The sequence below is a fragment of the Pelodiscus sinensis genome, chromosome 5 (genome assembly GCF_052426305.1).
Source record: "Pelodiscus sinensis isolate ZL-2025 chromosome 5, ASM5242630v1, whole genome shotgun sequence".
Lineage (NCBI taxonomy): Eukaryota > Metazoa > Chordata > Testudines > Trionychidae > Pelodiscus > Pelodiscus sinensis.
The window spans coordinates 105,765,395-105,786,080 of NC_143056.1; the positions used below are offsets into that span (position 1 = coordinate 105,765,395).

The 20,686-nt window shown below is 44.3% G+C and overlaps 1 protein-coding gene and 1 long non-coding RNA gene across 12 annotated transcripts in view; one reads left to right on the top strand and one right to left on the bottom strand.

Annotated features, from left to right (window-relative positions):
• Positions 1-1,546: 1,546 nt before the first annotated feature.
• Positions 1,547-20,528, bottom strand: LOC142829201 (uncharacterized). 2 transcript variants are annotated; one of them, XR_012903615.2, is made up of 4 exons: positions 20,406-20,528; positions 5,463-5,605; positions 4,728-4,875; positions 1,547-3,159 (listed from the first exon to the last, which is right to left on the bottom strand). It is a non-coding gene; the product is annotated as an uncharacterized LOC142829201 (long non-coding RNA). The 2 variants fall into 2 exon arrangements; XR_012903614.2 differs by lacking the exon at positions 20,406-20,528 and having other exon boundaries at positions 5,463-18,488.
• Positions 20,433-20,686, top strand: part of IRAG1 (inositol 1,4,5-triphosphate receptor associated 1) — a 200,154-nt gene continuing 199,900 nt past the window's right edge. For 7 of the 10 annotated variants that reach the window (XM_089778615.1, XM_089778621.1, XM_089778623.1 and 4 more), the window contains exon 1: positions 20,545-20,632. The gene's annotated coding sequence lies outside the window, so the exon portion shown is untranslated. Of the gene's footprint in view, positions 20,633-20,686 lie in introns of all 10 variants that reach the window. The other 3 variants (XM_075927919.2, XM_089778618.1, XM_089778617.1) reach the window with 3 other exon arrangements.

The window sequence follows — 20,686 nt, forward strand, 5'->3', positions numbered from 1 at the left end:
AGGTATAGTGGTATTTATTAGAACTTCAGATTTAATCTAGAGTTTTCTAGTTTAAAGAAATCATTTGTATTATGTGAGTAATGCGTACTATATGTAGAAGCATTTTTATTTATAAGGACAATGTTTAAACATTTAAGGCAAAGCTCTTTTGGTTAAATTTTTGCAGTTCTATTGATTTCAGTGGAGCTGCTCCAGATTACACCAGTGGAGAACTGTTGCACATACAAAGTTCTCAGTTTTGTCAGTGGGAGATATATGCATTCAAGGGCTCAGACTCAATCCCCTTTTGAGTTGGGCAGAATAGAGATTTATCTCCCTGGGTTAGCATCAGCACACTGCCCATAAGAAACAGTGAAGTGCCTTATCTTTTGCAACCATTTTTTCTCAAACCGAAAGCAGAGGATTTGCTATCCAAGTTCCGATATAAAGCATGGGTCAATAGTGCATTTCCTTACAAGGGAGTCAAATAAGGGGGTGAGGTAATCACACCATAAAGTGTGATAAATTGCATGCCCATGTCTGAGCATGCTTGCTTGCTGCCTTTTGAACAAAACTGCCCATTTATCCTCCCGAAGTCAGTATTCCAGGCCTTTTAGAACAGTATTGGTCATTATAAGTTTAAAGACAGAAGGGTGGACTATGTGGCTATGTCTACACTGCAAAGTTTTTGTGCAAAAATGGCCAGTTTTGTGCAAAACCTGTGGAGCATTCACACCTCAAATGTGGTTTTGAGTAAGTCAATCAGCAGTAAAATGGCAGAAGACAGGGCTTTTGCCATTGAAGGTAAACATCCTCCTACGAGGCATAACTCCCTTTTGTGCTACAGCTATTGCGCAAAAAGGCAAGTGTGGATGCTCCAGAGGTTTCTTGCACAAAAAACCCCTACGGGAAAAAGGACAGGTGCTCTGATGGCCATCAGAGCTTTCTTGCACAAGAGTGTCCGTGTAGCGTGGACTCTGTCTCTTTTGTGATGCGCTTTGAGGTGTGGACGTGCTCTTGTGCAAGTTTTTGCGAAAAACTCTTGTGCAAAAGGCTTTGTGCGCAAGAAGCCTGCAATGTAGACATAGCCTGAATGTTTGAGACTTTCCCCACACCAATTCTATGGGGAAAAACCCTTAGTTTTTAATACTGATTTTAAAAAATGTCTTTTTTTTCACCTTGTGAGATAATTGTGTCTTGTAAAAATTTAATTGCATGGGTTCTAAAGAAGATGAGATTTCAAAAAAGACAATATTGTTTAGCTTTATAATGATGTTAGCTCTTGGTTTTGTGTATGTAGCTTTTTTTTTAAAACCAATGGGTTATATTTAACTCTGCATACGTTGTAATATTCCCCAACTTTCTTTTGCAGTAAGAAATTACTATTGATATTTGTGAATCAGAAAAGTAAAGGTATTTTCATTTGAGTTCTCATGTTTTCTCACCAATTTGTGTAAAATAATTCAATGAAAGTTCAAACCCAAAGATTTATCAGACTACAAGAATTCATTCTTTAAAATTACATTTTAACAACATATTTTCAACAGATTTTATTAATTGTGTCTGTAACACTTGTATACTTGTGAATCAGTGTGCCTGAATGACATATAGAAATACACACATACACATAATAACTGATAACTTATTTGTATGAAAATCTGCATTTACCTAGCTAACACATGCAAATTTGAGTTTGTGTTTGTACACATGGGTGTGATTCTTAATACTGTGGACACAATTATGGAATCTATGCAGATGTAGCCCATTAGTTTCTTTAATTAATCTTTACTGCAATAGCATACTCAGGTTTGTTTTATTATGATAATGTATTTTTGTTAGTCTTGGGAGAGTTTTGCTAAACACTGCTCTCAATTTCACTAAACTCATACCTCTCAAGTGTATAAGGAGCTGCTAGCCAATAGCAGGAACCTATTTGTTCTCTACCTCCAGATGGGTACTGCTACATATTTCTTCTCTTTCTAGAGTTGCCTGCTGGTCCCTGGTAAAAGATAGTAATTGAGAAAAGCCAAGTGAACAGACTGAATTAAATCTGATTTTATTTGAACTCTACAAAACTACTGTAGGTAAAGAACAGAATACTGAAAATTAATACTCTGAGCCTGCAAATATTTAAGCAAGTGCATAATTTCATCCACATGAACAGTCGTTTCTATTGAGGCTACTCCATGTCTAAAGTAAAGTATGTGCGTAAGTATTCGCAACACCAGGGATTAAAACTGTAATAAACAACTTTTCTCTTAAGTTTCAGTTTTAGCAATAAAAACTTAACTTTGTTTAGTCTGAACTTTTTTAATACACACAGGCCAAAATTTTGAAATAAGGGCCAGAACTTAGGCTAAAGCTCACAGTTATGTACTCATGGGTAGGATATTAAAAACCATCTAAGTGCAGCTTGAAGTAAAATTTGTGCTCCAGACAGTGACAAACTCTGATGGATGTCTGTGGTTTAGTTGAAAACTTTTTAGGGTGTTTTTTTGATTGTTTGTTTGTTTTTGTGGTGTTTGTTGTTGTTGTTGGGTTGGTTTTTTTTGGGGGGGGGGCTAAGAAGATTCATAAAACTTTCTAGATATAATCTTTTAATTTTTTTCCTGTTAATAGAATTTAAGAAACAAATACTAAATATTTACTGTAACAATGTATGACTATAAATGGGATAAAAATAAAGAACTACCAACAGGTAAATAAACATTTGATTTAAATCTTCAATTATTTAAATAAACACGAGAGATGACTGGGAAAACCGGGAGGGAACCATAGAGAGAAGGAAGAGAGACAGGTACGGGGGAAAACAAGCAGGGCAGACCAATACGTGGCAAGTATCGCTCTCTCTCTCTCTCTCTCTCTTTTTAATTGGTATTCAAGGGGGATGCAGATGCTCAGGGAGAGGTATTGAAGTTGCAATCTGGCCTATGTTGGTGACACTGCAGTGAGTGTGCCTAAGAGCTTGTCTATGTGAGTGGTCCCCATGGCTGCTCCACTCTGGATGCTGGTGCGTCCTCGCGCCAGTGACCGGAGACTTTTCTAGCAGTTTCTGCCACGCTGCACAGGCACTGTAGCACCCTCTAGTGTCATCAGAAATCTTGGGCGCATGTGTGGCATGGCCCCTCAGTTCCTTCTCTACCATCCTTGTCAGTAGACGGAGCTGACTTCTCCTCATTTCTGTCAAAAAATAGTTAAATACCCGGTTTTAATCCTTAGTTTCCTCATCATCCAAGTTTTTTAGCCCTATTCTCCTCCCCTGTCAAGTTTAAAAAAAAATTCTCATTGTGGCTCGCTGCTTTTCCCCAACCCCTCATGCCCAGTTCTCCGGGCTTTAAATGGTGCCTCAACAAATACATTGCATACCACCGTTTCAAGATGGTCACTCTCACAACAATCATTCCCATGCTCAATCAATGTGATTGGTTTTCAGCTCTCACCCTCCAGGATGTCTACTTTCACATTATGGTTCATCCTGCTCACAGATTTTTTTTATGGTTTACGGTAGGCACCCAGCACTATCAATACCGGGTGCTCCTGTTTGGCCTCTCCATGGCCCCTAGGGTGTTTTCCAAAACCCTGGCAATCATAATGGCCTCACTTCGACATCAAGGGATCATAATATTCCTGTATTTAGACGATTGCCTCATAAAAGGCATGTCCTTCGACGAGACCAAGGCCATGACAGACACCACAACAGCCCTTCTACTCAGCCTCAAGTTTCACATAAATTACACAAAATCCACCCTACTCCCAACGCAGAGGCTAGAGTTCATAGGCTCCCTCATCAACACTATCACAGTGAGAGCTACGATTCCTGAGCACAGGTTCACTACCATACGTGACCAATGTCTGTGCGGCAAAGGCGGTTCCGACTGTCACAGTCCACGACTGCCTCAAGTTCCTCGGGCACATGGCCTCCACGACCTACATCATCAAATTGGCTAGACTCCACATGAGACTGCTCCAGTCCTGGCTAATGACGGTTTACAAGTCTTCCAGAGACCAACTTTCCAAACTCGTGGCCATTCCACCATGCATCAACTCCCTGCTTTGGTGGACAATTCCACAAAACATGCTACAGGGCGTTCCCTTCCAGCATCCTCCTTCTACTCTTACAGTTATAATAGATGCTTCACTCATGGGATGGGGGGCCCACTTAGGGAACGTCACAGCCCAAGGCAAATGGTCATTCACGGAGCAAACCTTCCATATCAACCTCCTCAGGTTACAGGAAGTCAGACATGCATGCCAACATTTCAGTCAGTACATAGCACACAAGTCCATTACCATCATGATGGACAATACCACCTGCATGTACTATATCAACTGACAAGGGGGAGCTTGGTCCCCTTCCCTGTGTTCAGAGGCTATCAAGCTCTGGAATTGGTGCCTGACACACAGGGTCACCCCTTTAGCCGTTTATCTTCCGGGCATACTCAACGTCACAGCGGACGCCCTAAGTCGTACATTCTAGGACCAACACTCCACTCTTCCTTCGCTGGGGCCAACCAGATGTAGATCTCTTCACCACAAAAAACAACAGGAAATGTTACCTTTATTGCTCCAGAGGAACCCTGGGAAAACATTCCCTCGGAGATGCCTTTTCGATCACATGGGACGCCCCTCTCCTTTACGCATTTCCCACCTTCCCGCTCCTACACAGAGTCCTCAACAAGATCAGGACAGACCAGGCGCGGGTGATATTAATGACACCTGCGTGACCCAGACAGACATGGTATCCTTACCTCCTCAAGATGGTGGTGATGGACCCATATCCCTTCCCTCTTCACCACGACCTTCTGTCGCAGAACTACGGTCGGACTCTCCATCCAGACGTTCTTAAGCTCCACCTCCATGCCTGGTTCCTTCATGGCTCCAGGATGCCGAGATTACCTGCTCGGAACAGGTGAAGGACATACTGATTAACAGTAGAAGACATTCCACTACAAGGACTTACTTATACAAATGGAATCGATTCTCTCACTGGTGTGGTCGAACACATGCAACTCCTCCAGAGCTCGCTCCTCTTCCTACCTTATTGGACTAACTATCTCTAAAACATTTGGGTCAAGCACTCAGCAGTATCAAGGTCCACGCCGCAGCCATAGCTGCTTTTCATCATCCCACGGATGGCGTTTCTTTCCTCGCTAACCCATTGACTAAATGCTTCTGTAAGGGCCTACAGAATACCTTTCCTCCTGTCCATCCACCGGTCCCCATCTGGGACTTGAACCATGTTCTAAAAAGCTTGACAAAGCCACCATTCAAACCTTTAGCCACCTGCTCTTGGTCATATTTATCTATGAAGGTATCCTTCCTCAGTGCTATTACCTCCAGTAGAAGGATGAGTGAGCTTGCGGCCTTGATGGCCCATCTCCCATACACTGTATTTACAAAGGACAGAGTGATCCTCCGACCCTACCCGAAGTTCCTCCCCAAAGTACCCTCCCCCTTCCACATGAATGAACCCATACACTTACCTGCCTTCTTTCTGAAGCCTCATGTCAGCCTTGTGCAGGCCGCATGGCACACTCTCAACGTCCAACAAGCACTGGCATTTTATGTTGACTGCACGAAGCCCTGGCAAGCCTCACCTAGGCTTTCATCTCCTACGCTGAAAGATCTAGGGGACAAGCAGTCTCATCTCAGAGAATCTTGAAATGGATTACTTCCTATATTCAAACGGGTTATACCTTGTATGACAAACACTTACCTGAAAACGTCACGACTCACTCCTCCAGGGCGGTAGCTGCCACAACCACCTTCCTTCATAATGTTACACTCCAAGACATTTGCAACGCCGCCACCTGGTCATCTGACCACATTTTTGTGCAGCACTATGCTCTCTTTTCCTCTATTGCATCTTCTATGGCAGTGGGACATGCAGTATACCATGACTACCACACGGCTCCAAACCCACCTCCACAAGCCAACAACTGCTCTGTAGTCACCCAGAGTGGAGCACCCACAGGGACCACTCGAAGGAGAAGAAAGAGTTACTCACCTTGTGCAGTAACGGTGGTTCTTCGAGATGTGTCCCCATGGGTGCTCCACTATCCTCCCTCCTTCCTCCGCTTTGAAGCCTTGTACTCTAGCGGGTAGAGAAGGAATGGAGGGGCTGCGCCGCACACGCACCCAAGATTTCCAACAACACTAGAGGATGCTACTGCACCTGCGTGGCATGGCAGAAACTGCTAGAAAAGTCTCCGGTCACCGGTGCGAGGACACACCAGCACCCAGAGTTGAGCACCCACGGGGACACATCTCAAAGAACCACCATTACTGCACAAGGTGAGTAACTCTTTCTTCACGGTTGGCCGCTTCTGCTAATACATTGTGTACACAAAATATCAAGATATGTCTGCAAAAGTTGTATTGCATGGTGTGTGGATAGCGTCTCAGTGTCATGCACATTCTGTCAGGTACACTACCATGGGAAACTGTCACTGCGTATTGGTGAGTAGTTGCTCTATGTAATATGGGATATCTGCACACCACTCAGGGAACTGTTGAAATCAGGGGTCAAATGTCCACAATTCCCTCCTATTCTATCTTCTTATCTACAGCTGTCATGATAAGTTATTTTTGAATTCATCATGCTGCACCCAAATTTCTAGTGGTGGAACACAGCATTCTTATTTATTGTAAGGTCTGGGCATACCATCCTCTTGTATTTGTGAGGGATATGGGAATTGCCTATAATATTTGATGCATATATGTTGCATCTGATTCAAGAAAGGGTTGCTGTATGAAAGGACCTGATAACAGCTGCTCTAGCAATGCCTGAGACAAGGCAGAAAACCAACCACTTTGAAGTTTATCTCCAACACTGGGTGACTTGCCCAAACGAGTTTAATCAGATTCAAGAGACAGAGAACAATTGAATGACTTGGCTAGACTGAAAAAGGTGACACCCTCCTTGAATGGGAAAGATTAGAGCAGGGCCCCCAACCATGTAGACAGAAACTCCCCACCTCTGGTTGAGCTTGAAGTGTGAATGTGGCAGTATGGGTGATGATGGCGTAGGCAACAGTGTGGGTTCATGTGTCAGGCAGGCTTGTGTTTGGGCAGCTGGCCTATGCTACAACATCCACCCTGCTATTTTTAGTGCAGGAGTTTGATCAAAGCTCGCATGTGTCTCTCTGCCAGGGCTGGGAGGCATATTCCCTGCTGCTGGGAGCTGTGGCCTTGAGACCCAGTTTGAGTGGGAGAACCCCAGGATGTCACCCCATGACACATGAAGGCAAGAGGCCTCTCTCTGAGGAAGGAAGTTCGGAGAGGAGTCTAAAATGCTACTAGCCTGTGACAGCATTTGCAAGTATGCAGTGCCCAGTCAACTGAAGTTGACTTGACAGTGACTGCAACAGCTACACTGTTACAGCTAATCATGGAACAGCTGCACACAGTGGAGAAGTGGTCTTGGGCCTGTCCAATGAGCACTGAGTGGTACGTCTGTCTAGTCCTACAGATCTAGAGAGATCAGTAGTCATTCTGGATCTTGCAAATACAGAAGGGCACTGTGATGGGGTGAACCAGGCCCTAAGCCCCTTGCCAGAGGCCCTGTGGTCCTGCCACACCCCAACCCAGAAAAGGGCCATAGACAAGTCCTCCAGTAGGCTAGAATGGCTGTGGAGGAACTGACCAATCAGGGGCCAAAAAGCCCCATAAAAGGAGTCACAGAACCAGAGTCAGTTCAGTGTTATTGAAGCCGTGAAGAGTTTGCTGGCTAAGGGAGTAGCAGCACCATGAGGAGCTCTGTGCGGGGAGCTAGTATGAGATTATGATGAACTGAGAAAAAGCCCTGAGCTAGGGGCAAGAAACTGTCTTCAGGAGAAGAGGCAGCTCTCTCCTGAATGGGGAAACAAACTGAGAGACTCAGACACTCTGCTGAAGGCGCTGGGATGGGCCCCTATTAGAGGTGTACCTCAGAAGGGGTTTGTACTGCACAGGGTGTGACTCAGCTTGAGGCCTGAGTTGCCGAAGAGGCTTTAGGTATCAGGCAGTGCACAACCCTGCACTCAGCCAGATGGGGGCACTTACATGAGGTGAATGTCACCCCGTTACAGCCATATTCTTAGAGTTGGTGCCAAATTTAGCTCAGTCCTGCAAGGAAGAAATATTTAACTGAGAGCTGCCCAATTGGTAGAGAAGTGAGTGGTGAATGCAGTATGCTTGCAGCACCAGATTGTTATTGGTAGGTAAGGAATCAAAATGGCATTGGAAAGTCTATGGGGGGAAAGGGGGTTGTCATTGAAGTGTGCCCTGCTATTCTGTTTGAGGTTAGGCAATGGGCAGGAAACAATGAATTCACTCACGTGGGTTTTTAGAACTCCTGAGGTGACAAATGAGATGCATGCCCCATTCTGTGCAATCTACCAAGCCTCTGAATGTATAAACAAAATGAGATGTTTCTCTATGGTTATACAGGCCTCAGTGTATCACAGCAAGTGATTTACTGACATAAACATTGGCTGGTCTGGGAAAGTCTGCAATGTATGGATTCTTAGACACACTGGATTTTTGAGAAGTTAAAAGTGGGTGGGAGGGGCCTTTTTTCCTGGACTGTCCAATTACAAGCATCTCAGTACAGGATATGATTCTTGGTAATGTTGACCTCCTTTTTCTTCCCTGGCTTGTGGAGCTATATAAAAATAAGGGTGGAGAAGCCATTGCTATTTCCTGACTACGCATGTAGAGCAAGTTTATGCCCTGTGACACACAATCATTTCACTCTTTTGAACTCTGGGACTGATTCTCCCAGGCCTTTGTGTACCTCTCTGCATGCAACAATCAGGGACAAGCTGTCCCTTGGTAATACATCCACCTAGCATAAGTTCACATGCTGCCTTGTTAAGCACAATCAGATGAAATGAGAGAGAAATTTAAACTGTAACTTTCTTCCTTTTATAATTTTGGCAGACTCCTTTGAATGCTTTTCTGTGGGTTACTATTTAATATTTTAAGTATTATAAATTATGTTAAGGTTAATAATAACTTCTAAAGATTGACCAACATTCCCCATCATAATATCCTGTTTTCTAGCCTTATGACTTTGCCAAACTGTAAGAATTTGGGCTGAAGTCCTCCATAGCAGGTATCTCAAATAGAATTATTTTGGAAAGTTCTAGACGAAAGAATTTGTCCATTTCTGAGAGCAAGTTTAGGAAAAAAATTAATTCTTTGGCCACAGTAACAAAACAAAACAAAAAATCTGGTGACCTTTTCTTTGTGAAGGTCTGGCGCTCCCATGATTTGGAGCAGGGACTTGATATGGGTAAAGGTCTTTGTTAAGAATGTGCTTCTTGCTACTTTTGTGAAAATTGCCCAAATTGTCAAATTATAAACTGCTGAAAAATTACAGTTTATACAGGTTAGCAGCTAATAAATCCAAAGATTGTGTCCTGACTGTGATGTACCCATCATAATTCCTAGTGATGACTGGACTGAAAAGATTCAACCAAGTTCTCAAGCACTGTCATCCCCAGAATGATTTATCCTGGCTTCTCACAGTAGTGAAATTTACATATAACAAAAAAGACCAAGCATCAAAGCCCTCTACTAAATATATCAACTACTTCCAGTTCCATCCACAACTGCCCATGTCCTCTCCCAATCTAGCCACCTCAGATCTAGTGCAGTGGATTCACTGAGCCTGGGAAGAAGGGAAGGAACATCTGAGGAAGTTGACAGCAGGCTACCAAGAGTTAACAGATTAATATAAATAGCAAGGCTGCACATTGGCCCGGAAAGTATTGCTCTCCATGGAGCATCTCTGCAGAGACAGAGATGGTTTTGTTCCTTGGTCCTTTTAGGATCCAGTGATTTAGGCTATGTCTAGACTTCATTTGGAATAAGCTTTTCCGGAAAAGATCTGCCAAAAAAATTTCTTCAGAAACATTATGCTGTACCAAACTGAAATATTATATTTGCAAACACTGAAACCTGAGTCCTTTTGCAGGGTTTGTTTTTATTTTTGTGTGTCGTACAGAGCTACTCATTCTCATGCTTCATACAAACTTCAAGTTAAAAATGCCTAATTTTGCAAAGGCAGAAGCACTTCTTAACTTTTTGAACCCATTAAAGTAAGGATTTAAATTTAAAAATGTTCTGTCCAGAACCAGAACATTTAGGCCTCAATTTTACATAAATGTCTGTCCACACAGCATGAAGCAGCTTACAGGATCATCTAATCAAACCCATGAATAACATTTTGTTATTCTTAGGGCTGGGACATAGACAAGTCTTGTGATTAGAGCTGGAGTCAGAGTTGGGAGTCAAGCAAAGGACTAGAGCTGTAATCCTAGATTAAGACCAAGAGTCAGAGCTGGAGTTGGAGACCAATGGCCAGGATCAGGGACAAAGCAAGGAATGTGTCAGGAAAGCAGGAATCAGGGGCAAGTCAGAGAAGCAGAATTTTGGAGTCAGGCAAAAAGGCAGGCCCCAATACAGCAGCACAGATGTGTGGATAACGTCTTTTCCCTCTCTTTGAGTTTAAACAGACTGATCCTGTGGGATGAGAGAGTAAGGTCATTACTTCACTCTGGATACGTTTACACTGCAGCTTTTTTCTGGATTAACAGCTGTTATCCCAGGAAAAACAGTACTTGCATCCACTGCAAGAGTGTTATTTAGACAAAAAGTTGAAATAACAGAGGAGTTTTTCTGATGGCAGTAAACCTTATTCTATGAGGAATAACACTTTTTTGGAAAAAGGCATGTGTGGATGCAAAAGAAGGAGTTCTGTCAAAAAAAAGAGGCCTCCAGGAAGTAACAGAGGTGCCCTGCTCCACACTCATCACAACTCTATAGTTCCTGTCTCCCGGCAGCTCTTAAAGCTGCAGACACCTGGGACAGGCTTGTGGCAGGAAGCTGGCCCCGTGTGCTTTCAGACACTGTGTGGCTGCCACTGCCGCACATCTAGGCACTATGTCCCAGGCACAAGCCCTCCAAGAGCCCACTGGTCTTCCCAGGGAGCATACACAGGGCTCCCAGGAGCCTGCCGGGGCCGCAAGAAAGGAGGAGGAGACCCCCCCAGGATCTCTGCTCCAGATGCTGGAATGCCAAAATTTACAGCTGGATGACCGACAGCCTGGCCATGAGGGGCCACCACACGACTCTGGAGCAGGTCCAGAATAAAGTGAAGGTGCTCTGGCAGGACTACGCCAGGGCCAGGGAGCACAGCTCTTGCTCTGGGGCAGGACGCCACTCCTGCTCCTACTACAATGAACTACTTCTCATCCTAGGGGGCAGTGCAGCCCTTCCCTACCCCTAGTGGTGGACCCAGTGCTGGAGACACTTGTCATCACCCGGCCGGGGGTCCCAGCCCAGGAGGAGGAAGACGAGGAGCTGGTGGAGGAGGAAGACACAGGCAGCACCATCACCACAATCACCCTGGAGCTGGTACCCTCTCTTTCCCCAGGGCCTGGATATGTCCCAGGCATCTGCGGAGGCCAGGGAGGGATCAGCAGGTGAGTGCTCTTAGTTTTTTACACACACAGGACGGGGATGGTGGGCACCGAGGATCTATGGTGCGATCATTGCTGGCCCTCACGTGGATGCCTATGCAGTGCCAGTCTGCACCACGCAGCCCCAGGAGGCAGCGCCAGAGCAACCCTGGGCTCCTGCTCACAGGCTCCTGAGAGGCCAGACAAACTTCTGACTGGGGATGCCTGGGGGGACACCCTCCCACCACCAGCCATTGCTGGAAGAAGGCTGGGGACAAGGGCGCCCACACACCCCCATAGAACAAGGAGTGCCGCACACAGCATACAACAGGCATGCCTGCATGCTTGAGGCACCACCTGCTCAAACACCATGGATTAGCCCAAAGCCTCACAGCCTCCACAGGCAGGGAGTTCCACAGGTTAACACAACACAAGCACCCTCCTACCCTCCAAGGGGCCAGGACACAGACCAGTGGTTACAATACATGGAGGAGGACCCTACTCCAGGGGTGGTTCTGTATGCAAACATACAACACGTGGGGAGGGGGGTAACCGAGTGGGCCCAAGCCACAGTACTGTGGTGTTACCTGGGCTCAGGGATGGAGGGCATGAGGTGTGGGGACAGTGGCCAGGCTGTCTGACTGACCCATCCTTTCTTCTGTTCCCTGCAGCGGGACCGAGCAGGAGCGGGGGACCCTCCAGCCCTGTGGCAGCAGCAGCACCCCCAGCTGCCCAACCACCAAGTCAGCGAGTCCAGCAGCGGGACCAGCTCCTTCGGCGGCATGAGCAGGCCATCGAACGGGTGGAGGCAGCCGTCACATGCTGGGTGGAGGCGGACCTGCAATGGTGCCAGGAGGCCTGGGGCCCCTTCTAGCCCAGTGTGTGCGCATGGCAGATGCCATCTCCACCCTCACCACACACATTGGCCATGCCATACATTATGGCATGGCATTGCCTCATGCCCCTGCCCCCTCCTGTTCCTGCCCCTCCTGCCAACCTCCCCATGCTGCCTGCCCTGACGCGGCCAGACCCCCATGTGCAGGTCCGCCCCCACCGAAGCAATTGCAGGGGCTGCTCCTCCCTCCCAGTTGAGAGTCTCCTCCCCTTCCCACCCTACATCTCCCCTCTCCCCATTGTAAATAAAAAGTTCAAACGTTGTATTCCAAAAAAAATTGTGTTGGTTGTTTATTGGGAGGTAAGGAGAGGGGAGGAGGGAAGGGTTGGGGATAGGAGGGAGATGTCAAGGGAGACAGAGGCGACCCTACTATGGGGCCTGGGAGAACATCTCCGTCAGGGCCTCCTGGATGCGCACCCCATCGTGGTGCGCCTGGCGGATGGCAGCTGTGTGGGGCTGTTCGAAGGCCTGTCCCTCGCCTGCCATCCATGCTGGGAGGAAGGCCTCTCCCCTCCACTCCATGAGATTGTGGAGCACACAGCTCACAGCCACTACCTCCGGGACATTCCACTCACCCATCTCCAGATGGGTGAGCAAACAACGGAACCGGGCTTTCAGACGCCCAAAGGCACACTCGACTTGGTTGCGGGCCCGGTTGAGGCGGTCATTGAACCAGGCCCAGTTGTGGTCCGGCTGCCCCGTGTAGGGCTGCATTAGTCAGGGCAGCAGGGGGTAGGCCGCGTCCCCCACAAAACATGTGGGCATGGGCACGTCCCTGACAGTAAATTCCTGCCAGGGGAAGTAAGTGCCCGCCTCCAGCCTGCGAAACAGGCCGGAATTGTGTAGGATGCGGGCGTCATGTGCCCTGCTGGACCAGCATAAATGTCCAGGAAGCGGCCACGCTGGTGAGGAGGGGAGGTGCCCGTGGAGCAAGGGGGCCCTGGTGCATGTGTGTGTCCGAGGTGGCCAGCTTCCATAGTGCGATGGCGATCCTCTTCTCATCTGGGATGGGTGCCCGTAGTTGGGTAGTGGTTCTCTGGAGCGCAGGGGTGAGCCAGGCACATAGCTCCAGGAATGTCTGCTTTTGCATGCAAAAGTACCAGAGCCATTGCTGGTCATCCCATTGCCCCAGGACCAGCCAGTCCCACCAGTTGGTACTGTTGTCCAGTCTCCACAAAGACCTCTGCATGGTGGGGTGGGGATGGCACAGGGACGCCATGGCCTCTCTGGTGAGGGAGTCCAGAGCGACCTGCGCCTCGAGGTCCTGGATGAGGAGCGCAGTAGCCTGGAGCAGCAGCTGCAGGCACTCCAAAATGTTTGGAAGGGGCCAGAGTAGGCACAAGGCCACCCCTGGCTCCATGGCATAAGAAACAAGCTGAGATAAAAAAAATCAGCCAAAGGCACTAAAATGCACAAGGCAGTGGTATCCAAGAAGGCAGAGGGCAACCACAAATAGAACTGCTACGGCTGTCAGTCCCTTCAAGAGGTCCTATATCACACAGCAGGAGAGAAACGGCTGTCCGGGGAGATCCCTTAAAGCACGTGTCTCAAAGGAGCTCCAGCCCCGCCCCCGGAAAGGGCTGGTGCCCTTTTGCCCTCTTCAAAGTGGTTCCGGGTTTCTGCTTTTGTTCAAAAGTGTCCCGCCAATGTAGACGCGCTTTTACGCAAAAGCACATCGTTCTTAAGGAGAGCCCTGGACCAATATCGACACTCTCTTGCGCAAATACGCTAACACAAAAACTCTTGCGTTAAAAGTATTTGTGCAAAATCATGCCAATGTAGATGTAGTCCTATTGGTGAATGAGATGTATTACACATCAGCCACAGACTTGCTAAGTTTCAAATGGGGAAGATTTATTATCTAGCTATCTTTGTATTTTTTTACATCTTCAAATACCAGAGGGTTTGATTCTGTACCATGCCTGAGTTTGTCTGAACAAGACAGTTCAGAGTCTTTGGTCCCTTAGGGCACATCTACACTGGAGGGCAAAAGTCGAATTAAGATATACAACTTCAGCTACATCTATACAAAACCATGGTACACCCACATCTTGAATACTGCTGTCATGGTTATGAGGGATGGCCAGCAGCCTGGGGACTGAGAGGTTAACTGTACCTAGCCAGGTAGCAGTTAGCCAATAGAAATACAAATAGGGATTTCAAACTGAGACAAAGGAATTTTTGTTTTTTCCCTCCTTTGTCTCTGGGCATTTTCTCTCCAGATAGTGATGGAGACAGACATGTCTCTCTCTCCAAGAAAAGACTCTTCATTATCTGTAAGTAGGATAAAGTTTAGATAAATCCGTTAGGTTTTATTGTTTGGGAATGGGAATCTGATTTCTGTGCATTTAAAAATGGGTTTTCCTCTCCTTTGTAACTTAGCTTTTGGACCATGGGGGTCCCCCATAAGTATATTAATTTGTGAATTTTCCATCTAGTCATTATGCTTGTAACAGGAGTATTGTGGTGATAATAAAAGTTCTTTCTTTTTTATTAACCTGGTATTGGTTAACTTTTATGTCCTGGTTTTACTTTAGGGCTGAGATTTCCCAAGTGATCTCTTCCCTGGTTTTTCTTACCATTACTTGGGTGGTGGCAGCAGATTTTTATCCCCAAAATCTAAGTTTTTAAGATTTTGGGGGGAAGCTTTATACCAAAGCCTGGAGAGATAAGGTTTTGGGGTACTTTTGTGGGTCTCCACTCCTGCATTCATTGTGCCAAAGTGGGGAAGGAGCCTTGACAACTGCATACAGATGTGGTCACCTCATCACAAAAAGATATATTGGCACTGGAAAAGATTCAGAGAAGGGCAACACAAATTATAGGAGTTTGGAATGGCTCCCATGTGAAGAGAGATGAAAAAGACTTGGACTTTTCATCTTAGAAAACAGGAGACTGGGGGGGGGGAGATGATAGAGGTCTATAAAATCATGACTGGTGTGGAAAAAGTGAATAAGGAAAAAGTTATTTACTTGTTCCCACAATATAAGAACCAGGGGTCATCAAATGAAATTAATAGGCAGCAGGCTTAAAACAAACAAAAGGAAGTTTTTCTTCATGCAGTGCATAGTCAACCTGTGGAACTCCTTGCCAGAGGATGTTGTGAAGACTAGGACTTTAACAGGGTTCAAAAAGAGCTAGATAAATTCATCGAGGTTAGGTCCATCAATGGCTATTAGCCAGGATAGGCAGGAATGGTGTCCTTAGCCTCTGTTTGTCTAGAAATGGAAAACAGGAGAAGGACCATGTGAGGATTACCTGTTTTGTTCACTCCCTCTGGGGCATTTGGCATTGGCCACTATCGGCAGACAGCATACTGGGCTAGATGGACCTTTGGTATGACCCACTATGGCCGTTCTTATGTTCTAGTTTTTAAGAGCTGCATGGAAAAATGAGATCCACACAGTAGTGAGGCCATAGTAATGATGATGGTGTCCAAACCAGAATAAAAAACAAACAAACAAACAAAAATGCACATTCCAGGCTGATACAAATCTGGCAGTAACTTTAAAACAAAATAAAAATTTCTTGTAAATGAATATATTTGTCTGGGGGAGATGGTAAATGTGGCTCTCGGTTATGCCAGTTTTGAAGCCACTTTTCTAATTAGAACTGAGTTACTTACCTAGAAAATTAGTCATGATGGTTATCACACTTTCATTGCTTAACACTTAAAAAAAACCACGTATGTGTGAAATGTTTTCTGATCAAAACTCCTCACAACTAAGTCTCAGGGCTGACTGCCAAAATGAGGTTGACAGTCACATTGTTATTAAGGAGAATATAAATTTCCATAGCTTTTTGTTTAATAGAAATGATTGCTTGTGGTTCAAGTAAATTATCTGTTTAGAGTGAAGATGCTTGTACTGCACAAAACTTAAAAATAAACAACCCAAAGATGAAGCCTTCTGTAGCACAAGGGATTGATTTAATTTAATGTTGATTTTTAGCTTTTCACAGTTTAAAACTTGGTTTAGGAAAATATATGAATCTCTGTTCATGTACTGTTTATTTAATTCATCAGTAGATTAAGGGACAGAGTTTTTGTTAGGGGGCTGGATTTTTTTGAGGAAGAACGTATGGAGTCTTTTTGAACTGATGGATGATGTACTTTCTGGCTATCTCAGTCTGTTCTTTTGAATGACTCTTCACACTGTGCTTGGCTCTTCTCTCCATTGATTGTGTCTTTGTGGGCTGCAGCTGACACTCTTACACAGTCTGGGTCATTGACTGTCCCTGGCCTTTCTCCATGATGTTCTAACTTTTTGTTCTCTTCCTGAGTTTACTATCCTTGCTTTCTGAACCCATAAAATGTTCTTCCCTTCTCCTTTATACTCCTTATGCCCTTTGAACAATCTCTGCCCTTTTTGTGCTTCCTAAGCCTGATTTATCCCTTGCTTTTCTCCATGTTGTCTCTGTGTTGCTCATGGCTTTTTCAGCTGTTTTCTGACTGCTTTGTTTTACATTGGCATTTACAGACTCTCTCCCCATTTGATATACGTGGATGTGCTACAGTTATTAAGAAGTGAGTGATATTATCTCTGACTCCTGAAAGGCCTCTGTATGGCTTCCAATAGACACACAATTTTTGCATCTCCTCTATGTGGTTTTAGGTGTGGGCTCCAGTGTGTACTTCAGTAAAGTTCTGGTTCAATTTTTTACTACTAGGTCATTAGTATTGTTTGGTATGACTAGCTCTGAGCTATCCTGATATTTGTTACAGCCAAGTAAGGCAAAAAAAAAAAAAAAAAAAAAAAAAAAGCGAACTCCTAACAAGAAAGAATAACTTAGAAAATACAAGAATAGAACAATTTTTATAGCAGTTCCAGTAGCTAAATACTAATGATGATTGACAGTCTCATTGAGAAGGTGTAAAAATGGGACCAGTGGACCCAAAACTACAGGAATACACCCAGAGTATTTTTTCATGCCCAAGAGCATGGAAGTATCCATTGTAGGGCAAAGGTCCTAGAACTTTACAACTGCTCTCTGGAGATGTTATTTTTAAACATCAAATTCTAAAATTCATTTAATAGAATCCTAATTTAATATCAGAATGTTACACTACTGCGCAACTGGAGGGTTTTTGCAGTAGAAAGATTTCTCTATTCTTGGTTCTGTGCTTGCAAAAGATAGGATCTAGTCTTTCACAAGATGTAAACAATTTCTCTGTGTTTTTACCATTGCATTACAGAGAAAAAGTTTCAGAAAGAAGGTAGAGCCAAATGGTAACAAGTAGAATAATTAATACTTCATACTATGCCTAGCGTCTTTATTCTTAAACTCCTGAAAATAGTACAGGAATTTATTTGTAATTTTACTAAGAACTGCTTCTTTCAGACATTACTGAGGAATTTTCATCTTTACACAAATAAATCAAATGTTCAGATGAATTTAATCATTATTTTCTTCTTCTCGTCTCCCAGGAAGTTAATTTTTTCAAATAGCAGATTCCAAATTAAGATTCAGTCTATGCCAAATTAGAGTCATTGTTGGTCAGAAAATAATTTGTGCCTAGAGTTGCTTCCAAGAAGTAAAGACCTTGGGTGAAAAACTCCTATTAACTTCAATGAATTTTGGGTCAGGCTTAGCCAGAGACCAGAGCTAGAACAGTTTTATATAATAGCCAGACAGGTTTTATGTCTGTCAGAGCACTATTGAGCAGAATAGAAATTTTACCCTAAATCAACAGAGAAAATGTCAACTAGAAAATGTCTTTGGGATACAGAAAAATAGAATGCTCACTGAAAATGGCACAAAGTAGGAATAGATAGTTTTTATTCCAAGGAATATGTTTTTGAATATTTAAAAAATTGAGTGATTAAAAGATGTCAGCAGCAAAGAGGTAAAGAAATAATTTCGTATTGCTGGGGGAATGTAATTAGGAGCAATAACAGTATTTTGTATTTATAGGGTGATTTTATTCTGAGGACAGCAGTGGAGTGTCATGAAATTAAGCAATTGTAAATTTAGGCTAAATACTATAGAATAGTCTCTCTCAAAAGTTGCAGGCAACAGGGGTGCTGGGACTAAGGGTGCTGGGATACAACGGCACTCCTTGGCTTGAAGTGGTTTCCATCATTTACATTTCATATCATTTGACTAATTTAGAAAACTTATAGAGGCTGTGTCTACACTGGCCGCCTATTACGGAATAGGCATGCAAATGTAGCACTTTGGAAGAGGCAAATCCGCGGAGGATTTAAATATCCCCGCGGCATTTGCATTTTCATGGCCGCCGCTTTTTTCCGGCTTGGAGATAACCTGGAGAAAAGCGTCCAGACTGGCGCGATCCTCCGGAATAAAGCCCTATTCCGGAGGATCTCTTATTCCTACTTGCAAGTAGGAATAAGAGATCCTCCGGAATAGGGCTTTATTCCGGAGGATCGCGCCAGTCTGGACGCTTTTCTCCGGCTTATCTCCAAGCCGGAAAAAAGCGGCGGCCATGAAAATGCAAATGCCGTGGGGATATTTAAATCCTCCGCGGAATTGCCTCTTCCAAAGTGCTACATTTGCATGCCTATTCCGTAATAGGGGCCAATGTAGACGTAGCCATAGAATGTTCTGTCATGTGTTTTCATCCTGGGGGTGATTGACCAAAAGTGTCAGGGGCTCATGACCACATATTCCTCCCCATATTACTAAATGGGACAAGGTTCCTGCATAGATAGGGAGTCTCAGTCTGGCGAAGTTTGAAAACCACTGTACCAAAAGACACACACACCAGCACAGGATGGACTGGATGACCTACTGGATTTGTAGTGTGATATTTGTAGAGGCTTTGGTTATGGACATGATCAAAAAATCTAGAGGACAGCATGGGGGAAAATCACAAAGGAACATAGAAGATAGGAGAATTTAGAAGTTAGCTCCCTCTTCTGTTACTAACATGGCACTTTTTTATGCTGTCTGAACACAGATTTAGTTTCTTTAAGAATTATTCAGTTAAATTGTCTTTTACCTCTGAGAAAAAGTGCTTTATAATTTAGTGTCTTCTTATTCATCCAGTCCTTAATGTCACTGAGTCACAATCTATTCCATTCACTCCACCAGCTATGCTACATTATGATCTGGCCACCATTGTTCATCTCACCCACAAGCATCTTCATGTCTTCTTTTATATTATCCTTTTCACGTGGAACATGTTTTCCAAGTACATTTACAGAGTTCCATGTTCCTCCTTAAAATCCTTTCTATCTGACCCACTTCTTCCATGATACGCATGGTCAGATGTTGCATGATACTGGCTACGAAGATGAACTAATAGTGATTCATTATTTCTTGTTCACTTAAATTGACTCCCATTATGCAGTCTCTAAATTTTACACCTAGCTAGCATGTACAATTTTGTATTTTTAATTCTGTCACAAGTATCTCCCCGCCCACCACCTGCTCTTCTGCTGCATTCTATGCTTCTTGCATTTCATATAATAGGGCTCTGATCCTGCTTGGGATCCTCAACTGAGTACTGCTGTAATATTAAATAAATAATCAGTAGTCCAACAATTGGAGGAAAACCTGTGTGCTATCCCAGAGTTAGCATCTGTAAAATTACTGCTTTATTCCTTTCTTTCTCTCTCTATAAAACACTGAAAAGAAAACAATTTACTATGTTGTAGGGGCACAATCTTCCCCCCTGCAAGATGTGAACAGCCCTCCCCCCACTTTAATGAGAGTTACTCAGCTTCTGTGAGGTGAATATAGGGGTCATTATTGGAAAGAGGCCAATGTTCTTTACAAGCTCACATGCCTTTTTAGTGGGTCATCTTATTTAGGCAGCCTCTGACCAACCAAAGGAAAAACTTCTTCAAATTACATTTATTCTTGTAAAACTTCATAGTAAGGGTTAACACATTAAGATGAAAATCATATTTCATCAGTTCTTCCTACTTGCCTATTTTAATCAGTTATTCAGAAATGAGTAATAGAAGCTCAGGCACAGAGAGCTCAGAAAATGCTAATGTGGTGTCTCTGTCTTTTGCTCTCAGAGGCTTATGCCAGAATAGAGAAAGCCTTTTATTCCACCATTCTGTGGAGTCAGAAGAAAGGCATATTCTGAAGCATTAGTTTCAATTGAAACTCACCCACTGTTAGTCTGCTGACTGTCTTGGGTCTCTGAGTTCGAAACTGCTTCAGCTCAGTTAATAGAGCCAGCTGTAATATTGACCTTAAATGGTAAAAGCTGTGAGAGTGAGGCCCGCCTGAGGGGAAAAAGAGGAATAACTCAGTTTTAGGTAAGTAATCTATGAAACCAAGAATAAACTGTCTCCTTCAGCTGTGAAACAGAACGGAACCAGTTTATTCCTTAAAGGTATAGTACCTCATTGTTATGATACCGCACTTTCTTGGGTAGCTTCCCCCCCAC